The sequence below is a fragment of the Bombina bombina genome, chromosome 4 (genome assembly GCF_027579735.1).
Source record: "Bombina bombina isolate aBomBom1 chromosome 4, aBomBom1.pri, whole genome shotgun sequence".
Classification (NCBI taxonomy): Eukaryota; Metazoa; Chordata; class Amphibia; order Anura; family Bombinatoridae; genus Bombina; species Bombina bombina.
The window spans coordinates 595,440,329-595,456,280 of NC_069502.1; the positions used below are offsets into that span (position 1 = coordinate 595,440,329).

The 15,952-nt window shown below is 35.1% G+C and overlaps 1 pseudogene; it reads left to right on the forward strand.

Annotated features, from left to right (window-relative positions):
* Positions 1-4,168: 4,168 nt before the first annotated feature.
* Positions 4,169-15,020, forward strand: LOC128657692 (cilia- and flagella- associated protein 210-like; annotated as a pseudogene).
* Positions 15,021-15,952: the final 932 nt, after the last annotated feature.

A 15,952-nucleotide genomic window follows, 5' to 3' on the forward strand; every position in this document is an offset into this window, starting at 1 on the left:
TACTGCAAATATTTCACATTCCAGTGTTCTTCACAACGAGGAATAGGTTCTAAGTATTTTTAACAATATATTTCTATTTAAATCTGTAAATATCTATACCTATGTAAAGACGTGCACAAAAAGCTGAAGTCTATCGGGGTTAACTTACAAGCTCCACTCATAATCTAGCCTTGAGTGTTTGATTTTTGTAGCTGTTTTATGTAAGACCTATTACACTTACAAACACGCAAAACACCACACACACAACATAACACATACACACACACACAGTATTTATTAATATTTTTCATTTATTGTATATTTTGTGACAGGGATACAGGGAGGGAATCAGAAGGAGATTTATTGGATGAGATACAAAAGAGACAGTGAGTGGGTTTGAGAGTGTGATGGGGCAGATTGACGGGGGATAAGTGAGGGAGAGTGATAAAGGGAGAAAGTGGAAAATGAATAGAGAATAAAAGGGGTAATGATAAAGAGCAGTATAATACAGAGGGAAAGTAAGGGCCTCATGATCAAAACTTTGCTGGGCCAGATGTGCTGCCCTTACAAAATAAGTAAAATATAGAGGCTTTCCCTGTTAGTATGAGATGTGTCCTATGGAAACTAATGGAGTTTGTTGGAAAGGGAAACATTGCTGTAGAGTGCCAACTTATCAAGGAGCAGAATATGCACTTTAAAAATGAAATCCTGCACTCAATACAAATCATATTACTCTGCTTTCAGTGTATAGTTTCTTACAATCTCCTGTTTTTATATACAGTATATTTGTTTTTCTAAGAGAGTAATAATAGTTCATAAGCATCTGCAGGATTTTTTTTCAGAGGGAGGCAATTCAAAATTAAAGAGATATTTTTTTAGAGACACAATGCACTGCATTTTGTCACAAGAGCATGCCGCTACATGTCATGACAGTGCCAGTGCCAAAATGCAGTGCATGCTCGGCTGGGCACTTTTTCTCACTGGAGAATGATTATGACTTGTGGCGTATACTATAAGTTTTGTTATATTTATGCTGCATAATTTATTTTCAAAGACATGCTGATAGGCGCACAATCAGAAAGTACAAGTTAACACATATGCCTACAAAGACAATCATAATTAGCAAGACATATTCCCTCATACACATATACTAACATCCTGACAGGCAACCACACCCTGACAGACAAACAAAATACAGATTGATTATTGCCATTTTCTGTAAAATACTTTTACAGAAACACTAAATAAGGCAAATAATTTAACCAGACACATATACATTAGACATACTTGCACATATTCACACAGTTAACGCTCTCTCTCACACACACAACAAAAATACTTTCATGTGCAGAACAGAATAATATGAATAAATATATATATATTTTTCACAAGCTCTTACTGCTTGTGAAGCAAACCAGGTGTGCTTAAAGGGACATTAAAGGGACAGTAAACACCAGAATATTTATTGTTTTAAAAGCCAGATAATCCCTTTATTACCCATTCCCTAGTTTCACATAACCAACACAGTTAAATTAATACACTTTTTACCTCTGTTATTATCTTGTATCTAAGCCTCTGCAAACTGCCCATTATTTCAGTTCTTTTGACAGACTTGCATTTTAGCCAATCAGTGCGGGCTCCTAGGAACTCCACGTGCGTGAGCACAGTGTTATCTATATGAAACACATGAACTAACATCCTCTAGTGGTAAAAAAATGTCAAAAAGCCCTGAGTTAAAAGGCGGCCTTCCAGGGCTTAGAAATTAGCATACAAACCTCCTAGATTTAGCTTTTAACTAAGAATACCAAGAGAACAAAGCAACATTGGTGATAGAAGTAAATTGGAATTTTTTTAAAAGGAAATGCCGTATCTGAATAATGAAATTTTGTTTTGGACTAGACTGTCCCTTTAAGCACTTCAAGATAATAAAATAAAATGATAAATCATATATAAAAAAAACTCTGCAATATACTTTCATTATTTATTTTGTCCCCTTTTCCTGTAATTCCATTCTGAAATTGTGATTTTTCAGTTCCTGTTAGAAGTGCAGAACATTGTTATATTCCCCAAAGCCATTGGCTGCACACTCTAGTGACCTATTTATAACTGTCTCTGATTGGCCACAGCAGAGAAGTTACAACATGGCAGCTTCCATTGTTTTATAGACCCTAAAACTTTATTCTTATTTTGTCAATATTTAAACAGCTAATGAAACTTTACAAAAATACATCTACATTTCATTCTTAGACTAATGTTTTCTTTGAATGCATCATTCTATCTAGTATCTATTTAGTGTTTAATGTCACTTTAAGGATAATACAAAAACTAGTCACAGTCATTATGTTAGTATAAAGTGAACTGTTTTACAGTTGCTTTTTCCTGAAGCCAGTTAGGGAAACATATATAGCAGGGTTAGCCTTGAAAAGTCATCAGGGCGCATTTCTAGTTATAAGAATTAGAAAATCCAAATTTGCCATAGCTAAATTACATGAAAAGGGAGCAGAATAATTAATGTAAGTACGTTGCAAACTTCGTTTACTACACATAACTAAACATTTTCTGTTAAAATTGCATGGTGTTTATTTTCCCTTTTAATAACATAATAACAAGAGATTAAAAAGTCACAAAAAAATGGCAAGATATAAAAAATACATAGCAGAGCTAGCACTGTCACATACACTGCACATATACAGACATCCTCATCTTTTTTACAGGTTTGTACACTTCTTGAAACCTGTCTACAGGCTGTGGGCATGTACAGTTTTATGGTCCACAAACTATCACATTTAGGATACAACATTTTTTACCCCCTACCAAAAACATTTTTAAAACAAATAAAACCATGAAAAGAAAGGAGATAATTTAAAATACTTCACTACAAACTAAAGCAACAAATCAAACAACCATTCTATTCCCCCAACTGTCATTAATAGATTCTATGAATGCTGGCAATAGGAAAGTAGTAACAGAACTAGGGTGCATAACCAACATTAAAGGGGCATTATAGCTGAAAAACTTCATGCTCTATAATGTCTCTTTAATAAAAGGTCTTCTATCACTGGTTAGCAGAAATCCTACAGTCCATAACTAGATGTGCTCTACCCTATGCCCTGTGTTAAACACATTTATGGTCCAAATAAATAAATCCCAGCAAGCTAGTCTTAGCAATAAATGTTTAATTATAGTATATTCACCATAACAGGACAAACAACTCCGATACTTGATATGGACGGTACAAATGTACATCCATTCACATTCACACAATCCCCAACCACCGTACAAATCCGCTAAATTGAGCAAGAAAAATGTTCACACTATGACATGCACTCAAAAATTATTCATACTGAGAGAAAATATATTAAATCATAAAAAGGCAAAAATAAGTTCAGTATCTGGATATAACAACCCCCCCCCCCGGCGTCCCAAGGGGGTGCTAGAACAGCACCACCTGAAGAGCAAAAAACTTGAAAACAAAAAAGTCACTCAGCCTTGATAATCAAAAAATCTCCTGAGAATTGAACAGATACTGTCAAACAGTGTGATCATAGAGTCCTTATATTGATGAAAACTTTTTGGAATGATCATTCACACTTACGTAAGTGACAAGATACATGATATATGCATATACACTAGTCCTTTAATCAGTGGGTGCAAATTGCAACAATTGTTGTATTCTAGTAATCCACATGTAAGATGCATGTATCTGTATACACTAACGATAGGCTGCTATATCTTGATCACTCAGCTTTAACGATGCAACTCTTCTAAGGATTTTAAATTCAACCATTGAAAGCAGACCATTTATGTAATGACAACCTTCCTTGAGTGGTGTATACAGATATAAACAGTTATTTGCACTTCCGTAATTCACAAGATACATTCAATGCAAATGGCAGTCTTTTAATCTATATATGTGAGTTGCAACAATTGTTATTTTTCCACACTTCTCATAAGTGTTGCATATATATATGTGTCTCAAAATAAGGCTGCTGTGTCAATACCATAACACTATAATGCTCATAATAATCTCAACCGGCTGTGACAGGGGAAAGTCTATTCTGATAGTAGTCCAACCTCACACCATAAAGCTTCACTCACAACGCACATATGACCTCTGGCAATCTTGTGTATTATTTGCTCCAGCAATGCAGCATCGCTTCCAATTTGTAACAGTGTTACCTGCGTCTTGATGCTCCCTGCTCTACAGTGCCACTGGGAGACTTGTCACCGTCGGGTGTGGAAATGGAAAAGTTCAGACCACTCTGGTCTCATACCCCGTTGTCATACCGGGATGTAAGCGTGTAGAACTGCAGGTAACTCCGACACAGGATAGCAGCAGGTGATGGCGTCTCAGTGATTCCGACGCACGTTTCGGGACTCCGCCCTTTGTCAAGGAATATTTATGGTCCCTTCATCCCTGCCAACGTAAGACCCTTCTAATAACAGTAAAATAAAAAAAAAACACAAGGAGAATATTGTCAAGGTCTGTTTTTTCCTATTACAGTTATTATGCTAAGTGGGTATTTATTCTCAAATGCATAGATTAGAAGACACTAAATCAGTGCCCTAACACTTTCTCTGGTGTGTACTAACATCTGTCTGCTAGACAGATAATAATCAGGGGTCCCCCCTGCACCAGAGCATAATCTAATTTTTAAAAATTGTAATAAGCAACAAACCGAGCAACACATCTGTAAAGGAAAAGATAAAAAGTGCAGTCAGGTCACAGCAGGTCATAAAAAAACACTACCATTAACTACAATCCACACTTAAGCTGATGGACAGTTAACAAAAAGGTCACTTAGGAGGAATGTCTGCAGAATATAAAGTGCACATGCTTTCTTTTTCTTCAGGTTACACACAGTCAGCTTCCTGAGGAACAATATGTGTGTAAGCAGCTGGCATTTGTAATTATCTACAGCATCTACAGCAGCCAGAAAACAATAAAAAAATCTTCCTTTTACTCACCTCCCGCACAAACTTCCCGCACACATAACAGGAAGCTCAGCTAAACTGGAAGTTTTCTCAGTGTAAGAGCTACAGCAGCACGTTTTTTCACTGTAAGAGCAATAAAATTGTGGAACTCATTACCAAAGGAGGTAGTGAATGCCAATACCATAGATACATTTAAAAATAGTCTGGATACATTTCTGTATATAAACAAAATTCATGGATATGATTGCTAGTATTAAATGGGTCACATTTTAATGGGGTTATTTAAGCTTAACTGGAGCTTTTTGTAAGTATTTTAGATTTGTATAGGTTGAACTCGATGGACTTCAGTCTTTTTTCAACCTTATCTACTATGTTACTATGTTACAACGATCACATGACCTAATAGCATGTGATCACTGAAAGTCCGATAGGGAGGTGCTTTATTCTATCACACAGGGCTGTGTTTCCAACACACATAAAAATAAACTGCACAATCTCCATGCTAGATCCAGAGGAGCAGCTCTACTAAAAATCCAGGTGGGGGGGAATTGTCCTCCCTTGCCCTACCCTGCAGACGCCCATGTAAGTGTTTTTCATGTTATGAAACAATCTTGACACCTTTCAGTTTGAAAGAAATAACAGTGAGAACTGCAGTGGGGAAAATGTTCTCAAGGTAAAAACTGCCTTTATAGAATTAGGACAGGAGCTTCAAAGTACTGCAAAGATTTTCTTACAAGCACACAATCTTTATATCCTCAGGACCTAAGTGCCTGATGATAAAAAAAATGCATGAAGAGAATTAACTCAATTTTTGAGAGCTTTTTTTTTTTTTAACATTGTATCGTAATGTAGACGTCTCTTCTTCACATAAAGCATTTTGTATAGTGAGATAAACATCTCTCAAGATAAAATTTGCATTTTTAAAATTCTTTGAGGAATTCAGTGGCAGAAACACAGTCAGAGGAGTCAGAACTAGAGCAAATCTAAAGTCAAGATTCAAGAAGTTTAAACAAGCACTACAAGGAGCTCTATATACAACTACATTGAAAATGTCTTACCAATTCCAAAATGCACCACTGGATTAATTAGTAGATATATGTAGAATAAGCTCAAAATGTCAGTTTGTAAAACAAAGCTTCTATAATACATAATTCTATGTTTACAGAGTAATAATATGTGTTGAAAAATCTCCAGGTCCCATCAAGTTCAACCTTCCTCACATTTATCTTTCTACTGTTGATAAAAAAAATCCTTCTGGGCTCCAAACTCGGATTTCTCCTTTGATCAATAATCTTCTTTCTATTTTATCCGTGCTAACCATTATATCCTTGTATATCCTGCTTGCCCAAAAATGAATCCAATCATTTTACAAATATCTACTGAGTTTGCTTTTGTATAGTCCTATTAATTAACAGGTCAACTGTGAATTGCTTATTACCTTTTTTAAATTTGTATAATGAATTTATATCCCCTCTTAAAACACCTCTTTTGAGTGTAATAATTACAACCCTTCCAGCCTTTCTTCATAACTCAAATCTTCCATTCTCCTTAGCCATTTTGTCATTCCCTTCTGCAATTTTCAAGCTTTATTATTTCCATCTTGCTAGATATTCATAAAGGTTGACCTTTTATTGTAATGTAGGATTCTCTGTTTCACATAAAGAACACTACATAGCAACATAAACATTTCTTAAGATAAAATTTGTATTTCTAAAAAAAATTTTTAAGGGCCTCACAGGACCATCTAGACTTCTTAGAATATCACACCTGATCGGCAAGGTTTTGAATATGATACCCTTAATGATATCTCTACATCAGTCCCATTTCTGCTGCCCAGATCTATCTATTAATAAGAATAAAAATACCCAATATGTGTAGTTTTAGCAACTCTTTAAATGAGAATTATCCCTAAATCTCACAATATATTAAATTCACCAACAAAAAAAGAGTGTGCTAAAAAAGCAAACTACACTTATTCAGAGGAAAGGTAATCTCCAAATATTCAATTTATTTGATACAATAAAATAGCCATATATATATATATATATATATATATATATATATACGTATATATATATATATATTATATATATATATATATATATATATATATATATATATAGAGAGAGAGAGAGAGAGAGAGAGAGAGAGAGAGAGAGAGAGAGAGAGAGAAGGTAAATTTAGATCATAAACTAGTGATACTACAATATTCCTCTTATGTATTATTTTTTGCTTCATTTATTGTTATTTCCCTTGAGTTACAAATATAGATGATATAAAGTAGTTGTCTAAAAAAAAGGCCCAATATAAATAAATGTAGTATTTATTAATGTCTTATTAATGTATATAGTAAAAAATCATCAACATAAATAAAAATTCATCATATTCTTAAAATGAATCATGCAAGATAGAACACAAAAATGCAGTGGTTTTTAAAATGATAAATATTAAACATAAAAACTTCTTAATACAGCTGATGATAGGGTGCTACATATTCAAAGACAAACTATGCACATTTGATCAATTTTAAAAGTAGTTGTTAGTTTGATAATCAAATCTCTCTATTCTATTAGTTCTGGCCCACAGCACAGATTGTCAGTGCTTCTCTTACACTTACACTGTAATACCACCCCACCCCACCCCCATACCAAGAGGCAGATATGAGAGTTGCCTCCCTTTGGCTTTTTTTCTGTTGGGCTTAATAATGTGGGTGGGCGCTCCATACAGCACCTTCTAAGTTGTTGCGCAATCAAGGGAGGCGGAGCTCGTCACTTCTCTCCATGTATTTGCATGCAGCTAAGAAACTTTGTTTTTTATTTTTTGTTTTATTTTACTTTAACATTATTTTCTTTCTTCTTTTTATAGCAGTTGAGGCTCTGGACCTCCTGACAGCAGGTCCCTGTCATATAGTGTATATGTTTATTTCTGCTTCCAAACTGCTTAACTTTGCATTTATGTAAATTAAACATATTCTGCTACCTGCCTGCCCAATCCCCCAATTAATCCAAATCTAATTGTGAAGTAACATTCTGTTCAAACTGTATTATTGCTTAATTTTGTATTATCTGAAAACACTGGCACTTGACTTCCGATACCCTTTGAAAGATTATTAATTAACAAAATAAAGAAAAGTTAATCCAGGACAGAATATTTAGGTACTCCACTTACAGCTTGAGACTTTTGAACTCTATGCTTAAACCAGCTTTATCACCCCTTCTTTTTAATGTCGCTTTGGAGCCTCTAGCAGTTCGATTAAGAGACATTTTAATAGGGATCCCTCTTGGTACTCATGACTGCAAATACTTTTCAATGCAGACGATCTACTGTTGTTTCTGGAAAATACTCATCAATCTATTCCGATAATTTTGCAATGTCTTGAAGAATTTAGTTCATTTTCAGGGTATAAGGTTAATTTAGAGGAAAGCGAATTAATGCGTGTAGGTAAATGCACTGCTCTTCTTCCTAAGATCCCATTTAAAGTGGTAGATGCTATCAAATATTTAGGTCTAGAACTGCATAAGAACCCTAAGAATTGGTATGTATCAAACTCTGCCTCTTTTTCAAAAGATAAAAACAGATCTTCAACTATGGCTTCCTTTCTGTTATTTATGACGGCTCGGGTAAACCTAATTAAAACAATTATTTTTCCACGTCTTCTTTATCCTCTCCAAAATTTACCATTATTTATATTAAATAATGATTTGAGTAAGCTTTATGGTTATTTTTCTAAGTTTATCTGGAAGGATAAAAAAAACTCAAATTGCCCTTGCTAGATTAAGGCAAAATCTTGGAACTGGTGGATTAGCATGTCCAGATATTAGGCTATACAATCTGGTGGCCTTGGCAAAATTCGCCCTAGATTGGATTGCTGAAACCAATATAGTATCTTCTTTTGATATAGAGACATTTTTTATCTTTCCATCGGCTTTAAAGGCTATACTTCATTGTACCCCTCGATACTTACCCTCAAATTCTGTCTGCCTTATCTCAATTAAGAATATAGTTTTAGCATAGCACAAGTTTTGCTGGCGTCTGGGCATTGATTTTACTTTTCAGAATTTCTGTCTATAACTAGTAACCCACAGTTTTCTCCGGGTATAAATAAAAAATTATTCAAATCTTGGGCCGAAAAAGGTTTAAGCTCGGTGAAGCAACTATTGGATGAAAACTATCAAATGTGTTCTGCTGAATCACTTTTTCATTACTATAATATACCAAGGTCAAATATGTTTGCATACTTTCAAATACGTCATTATATATCTTCCAGAAGTGGCTTTTTCAGCTATCAAGCTCTGTATACAAAAATTTATAGCGGGTGATGCTTCAATTTCATTGATGTATGACATTATGGATAAGATTTGTAATTTTTGGTTACCAGTTATTTCTTTAATAGACCATGAAAAAATTAGACAAAGCTTTACTACTCTTATTAAGCGTAAAAAATTTTAATTATGGCTGAAAATCCTATATTGGTTTAATAATCTCTATAAGACGACTATCTCTCTCTCATTAGAATATTTTTTTTTATTAATTATTACTCAGAACTCTAGAGACAGCTACTGGATACCCATTTTAAATACTATTATTTTTACAGCTACACACTTCATACTAAAAAATTTGAAAGCTAGTAGGACCCCGGGTTCTGCCTTGGTCCTTAAGGGCAATCAAGATCAAATAGTCTTTGAATCATATCATCTTTAAGATGCCTCGGAGAAAAAAATTAAAAAATTTTTGTTGGGATAGCTTCCTATCACTAACTCATACCTTACCTACCTCCAAAAACGGATTCTTTTTCCATTTTATCTTCTACTAGTTTTGCAGAATTAGTGTTATTAGATATCTTTCTGTATACATGGATCACTAATGTTGGAGAGACATATTGAAGCTTATAGCAGTTGAGCTTCGGGGTATTCAAAGGTTGGATCCATATAAGGAGGGAGGATGGATTTTTCCCTTCTTTTTTAATCTCCGCTATTTTTCTCTCTTTTTGTTGTTTTCTGTTTTATATTTTATTAGGTTAAGTATGCTAGTAATTCCTGTTGTCCATTATAGCAGGAGGAAGGGTTTGAGCAGAGTTGCAGTCAGCTGAAAAGCAATCAGAACAGGTTATGATCAATCCAGTTGACCTTCGCCAGATTACTGTTCTTCCAAAGGCAGAATGGGAAAGAATTCAGAATAATGTAAACACTTTGGAGAAAGAAGCAAGGGAAATTTATGAAGAAATGAAAGAGAGAGAAGCCCTGCATTTACGGTCCAAAGAGATAGTGAAAAACTGGACTAATACTATTGCTGGTCAGAGACAGAAAAAACTGAAAGCAAAAAAGCTACGTGAAGAAAAAGAAGAGGAGGAGAAAAAAGAGATTGATTTAGAAGAAGCCAAATATCAAGCAGAAAAAAAGAAGAGAGGCCATTGAGAAAGCGAGGATCAAACAGTACTATGATACTGACAAAGTCAAGAAATTTCATGGTGCACTTTTACTTACGGAAGTAATGATAGAAAGAGAAGCACAGATTGAATTGAAGAATAAAAGGATGCTTCTGGAGAAGAAGAGGGATGTGGATTTTGTAAAGAGAGAACTGGAAGAAGGAAGAGTGACTGACCAAAAGAGAGCCCTTCAGCAGATCACAGACAGAAAGAAAAACACAGAGGACATCCTAAAACAGATAGAGGAACACAAACATGCTGCCGAGTTAGAGAAAATAACAGAGATGAAAGAAGGTGAAGAAATAAGGAAACTAATAAGAATGTATGAGTTAGAAAGGAACAAGTTGGAACAAATGAAAATAGAACAAAAACGGCATATCATGATGGATCATCTTGCACATGTTGGAGATAAGAATTTTCTTACAGAGCAACATCAGGAAGCTGAAGATTAAATTTCGTTCTTGCAAAGAAAAAGTTGGCCGGTATCTGAAAAGTAAGAGAAGAAGAAATAAATAGACTTACTGTAGAGCGTAGAAATCAAATCACTGATCATCTGGCAGCAAAACTAAAAGAGCAACAGGATGATGAAGATGAGCATATCCATAATGCAGTTACAGCATTAGAATCAAAGAACAAAAAAGAAAGCGAAAAAAAAAGGTAAATTGAAGGCAGACATAAAGGCAATCACAAAGCAAAGGCCAACTATGAGGTGAAAAAAAAGAGTAGGAAGAGAAAGAGCAGAAGTTTAAAGCTAAGCAAGAGAGTTATGCCATAAAAGAAGCAGACACCCTATTTATTGCCCATGAAAAAGAGAAAATGAGAAGAGCACAAGAAGAGAAGCAGATTATGCAAAATGCTGAAAAATCCACAATGTCTCAAGTGGAAAAACAAGGGGAGCTAAAGTATGCCAAACAAAACAAAAAATGTATGGTTAAGGAAGAAGATTTCCAAGAGTATGCAAAACAAGTGATTGATTCTGTTACTAAAGCTAGAAGAAATCCATATCCCCTTAAAAAGAATGAACAAAGTGGTATTGGTGGTGGGCGTGGCCCAGTTTACAATCACCTAGATTACAAGTTTTGCGTCCGTGTTTTAACGCTGAAAAAATGTTAATTTCAGAGTTAAAACAGCACAGCAGCCATTACAAGTCTTGTCGGTATAGCTGTACCGCAAGCATTTTAGCCTGTAACGCAACGTCAGTCCCGCACTCGTAAAAATGACATTTTTTCATGGGACTTCCATAGCGCTGCCATTATGAGTTTTGTGGTGAGGCTAAAAAGCTTGCGTTGTAGCCTATACTGACAAGATCTGTTTCGCAATCTGCAAGCAGTAGTTTCACGCTACAAAACTGTTACATAAAACTCATAACTAAAGTGTCACAAAGTACACTAAACACCCATAAACTACCTATTAACCCCTAAACTGAGGCCCTCCTGCATCGCAAACACTAAATTCAATTTATTAACCCCTAATCTGCCTCTCCCGACATCGCCACCACTAATAAAAATGATTAACCCCTATTCCGCCGCTCCCTGACATCGCCGCTACTATACTAAAGTTATTAGTTATTAACCCCTAAACCGCCACCCTCCCCCTTCACAAACACTATTTAAATATTATTAACCCCTAATCTGCCATCGGCCCTTATCGCCCCCACTATACTAAAGTTATTAACCACTAATTCCGCCGCCACTATAATAAGCCTATTAACCCCTAAATCGAATGCCCCCACAATGAAATATACTAAATAAACTTATTAAACCCTAAACCGAAAGCCCCCACATTGCAATAAACTAATTTAAACATTAAAAAAGCACCACAGCCATTACAAGTCTTGTCGGTATAGCTGTACCGCAAGCATTTTAGCCTGTAACACAACGTCAGTCCCGCATTCGTAAAAATGACATTTTTTCATGGGACTTCCATAGCGCTGCCATTACGAGTTTTGTGGTAAGGCTAAAAAGTTTGTGTTGTAGCCTATACTGACAAGATCTGTTTTGCAATCTGCAAGCAGTAGTTTCACGCTACAAACTGTTACATAAAACTCATAACTAAAGTGTCACAAAGTACACTAAACACCCATAAACTACCTATTAACCCCTAAACTGAGGCCCTCCTGCATCGCAAACACTAAATTCAATTTATTAACCCCTAATCTGCCACTCCCGACATTGCCACCACTAATAAAAATTATTAACCCCTATTCCGCCGCTCCTCCGACATCGCCGCCACTATACTAAAGTTATTAGTTATTAACCCCTAAACCGCCACCCTCCCACTTCACAAACACTATTTAAATAATATTAACCCCTAATCTGCCATCCGCTCTTATCGCCCCCACTATACTAAAGTTATTAACCACTAATTCTGCCGCCACTATAATAAGCCTATTAACCCCTAAATCGAAACCCCCCCACAATGAAATATACTAAATAAACTTATTAAACCCTAAACCGAAAGCCCCCACATTGCAATAAACTAATTTAAACTAGTAACCCCTACACCTAACGACCCCCTAACTTTATATTAAATATTATTACAATTTCCCTATCTTAAATTAAAATTTACCTGTCAAATTAAAAATTACAATCCAATTACAAAAAATAAAAAAGACTAAATTACAAAAAATAACAAATACTAAATTATTAAAAATAACAAGCGAAATTATCCAAAATTAAAAAGAATTACACCTAATCTAATAGCCCTATCAAAATAAAAAAGCCCACCCAAAAAAAACAAAACCCTAGCCTACAATAAACTACCAATAGCCCTTAAAAGGACCTTTTGTAGGGCATTGCCCTAAGTTAAACAGCTCTTTTACCTGTAAAAAAATACAAAGACTCCCCAACAGTAAAACCCACCACCCAACCAACCCCCCAAAATAAAAAAAAACTAAGCTACCCATTGCCATGAAAAGGGCATTTGTATAGGCATTTCCCTTAAAAGGGCATTCAGCTCTTTTGCATTGCCCTGAAAAGGGCATTTAGCACTTTTAAGAAGAGCCCAAACCCTAAACTAAAAAAAAAGCCCACCCAAAAAAACCCTTAAAAAAACTCACTAAAAATCACTAACCCCCGAAGATCCACTTACAGTTTTTGAAGTCCCACTAGAACGATCTTCATCCGGGTGGCGAAATCCTCATCCTGGCAGCAAGACGTTTTCATCCAGGCGGCCTCTTCTATCTTCATCCAGGCGGCATCTTCTATCTTCATCCCGGCGGCGTGGAACAGGTCCATCCTGAAGACATCCGCCGTATACTGAATCTTCAATGCAAGGTACGCGATTCAAAATAGCATCCCTTGCATTCCTATTGGCTGATTTGATTTTGGAAATGCAAGTCAGCCAACAGGATGAGAGCTACTGAAATCCTATTGGCTGATTCGAACAGCCGATAGAATTTCAGAAGCTCTCATCCTATTGGCTGTTTTGAACTGCCAATAGGATTTCAGTAGCTCTCATCCTATTAGCTGATTTGAATTTTCAAAACCTAAACTGTTTTTTTAGATAATTTTGTTTGTTATTTTTGTAATGTTAGGTTTTTTATGTTTGTAATGTTAGGTTTTAGTGTAAGGCAGCTTAGGTTTTATTTCACAGGTAAGTTTGTATTTATTTTAACTAGGTAGTTAGTAAATAGTTAATAACTATTTACTAACTAGTCTACCTAGTAAAAATAAATATAAACTTACCTGTGAAATAAAAATCAAACCTAAGTTAGCTACAATATAACTATTAGTTATATTGTAGCTAGCTTAGGTTTTATTTCACAGGTAAGTATGTATTTTGTTTTAAATAGGTATTATTTAGTTAATAACTGTAACTTTAAATTAGCTCTATTTTAATTATGTTAAAGTTAGGGGGTGTTAGGGTTAGGGTTAGGTTTAGGGGTTAATAGTTTAATTTATTTTGTTGCAATGTGGGGGGCTGGTGGATTAGGGGTTAATAGGTTTATTTAGTGGTAGTGATGTGGGAGGCCAGAGGTTTATGGGTTAATAACTTTATTATAGTGTGGGCGATGTTGGGGTGCAGGGGAATAGGGGTTAATAACTTTAGTATAATGGGGGCGATATCGGAGTGACAGATTAGGGGTTAATAGCTTTATTTAGGTGGTGGCGATATCGGGAGTGGCAGAATAGGGGTTAATAACATTAAATAGGTGTCAGCGATGTTGGGGGCAGTAGATTAAGGGTGTTTAGATGTGGGGTTTATGTTAGGGTGTTAGGTTTAAACGTATTTTTTTCCCGTTAGACATCAATGCGGCTGTGTTACAGAGCTTTTCTTTCCACGATCGCAGGTGTTAGGCTTTTTTCGGACCCGCTCTCCCCATTGATGTCTATGGGGAAAGTGTGCACGAGCACATCAAAACAGCGCTTGGATTGTGTGCGGTATTGAGCTTAACGCAACCATTTCACATGCACAAGCCAGCTGTTTGAAAACTTGTAATTGCTTCGCTATAGAGGGTTAAATAACGCAACTTTTGTTGTGTTCATTAATTTCCCTATAGCGTGCATAACTTGTAATCTAGCTGAATGAAAGGGGTGGAATTCGTCCAAGTTATCTAGTGCAGGACACCAGTGGGGTTCAGTTACCTGCATACCAGAATGACACCACCCATCAAATTAAACAGGTTTATGATGATGGTGATATTCATAAGTCAAAAAGAAAACTTGGTTTTACGTGGTAAAAAACGATTAGTGTCTGTAATGGAGTTGTGAGAAATCTGAAACAAAAATTTTCTTTTCTGGTATCCCCTCATCAATTAACACTTTAAATATGTGAAAGATTACAGTGCGTGGTGTATGACTTCTTTTACCCATCACTTGTGTATCAACACAAAATCTATAAAGAAACTATGCATTGATGTGCTATAAAGTGCAAGTCATTATAATTTTTATGAAGCTAATACTGTATCTACTTAGACCAACTCTATGTAAATACTGACTGCTATGTTACTGTGGCAAATAAAAATTGTAAAATTGTCTTCCGACATCCCCTCAAAAAAAAAAAAAGAATGTTAGTAATTAATCCTATATGTTAGTTTGCCATATTTTCAACAAATCAGGTGTGGAATCAATATAATGGTTACGTAATATAAAATTAAATTATAGATAGGATCTTGTTGATGTACTAAAATGTTAGTTGTATTAATCATGATTATGTATCTCGTATATTGTTTCTTTTTTTGAGGAGATTGTCCTCTCTTATTATTTTTTACCATTGTACATCACATATATTAAATTAAGAATAAAGAAAAAAAATGTATTCAAAAAAACAGTTTTTTAATCCATGAACAAGCAATGTCTTACAAACTGTTTTTTTTTTTTCAATTTGTACACTAATCTTCTATGTGGAATTGTATAAAATGTTTTATCAAAATGTTAAAATGTCACATATACTGCAACAGTCTAATATGTTCTTTTACTAACTTCCCCATAGAATACAGGTTTTGATGACAATCTTTCTGATAACTGCTGCTTATAATAAGGTTTCAGTTGTTGCTATAAGGACAGTGTGTTTAGGTGATCATAATTAAAAATGTATTTGCCCTCTAAAATATTATAGCCACAAAAGCGTTTTCAGTTGGAAAGTTCCAGTAAACGTGTTTTCAGTTGTTAA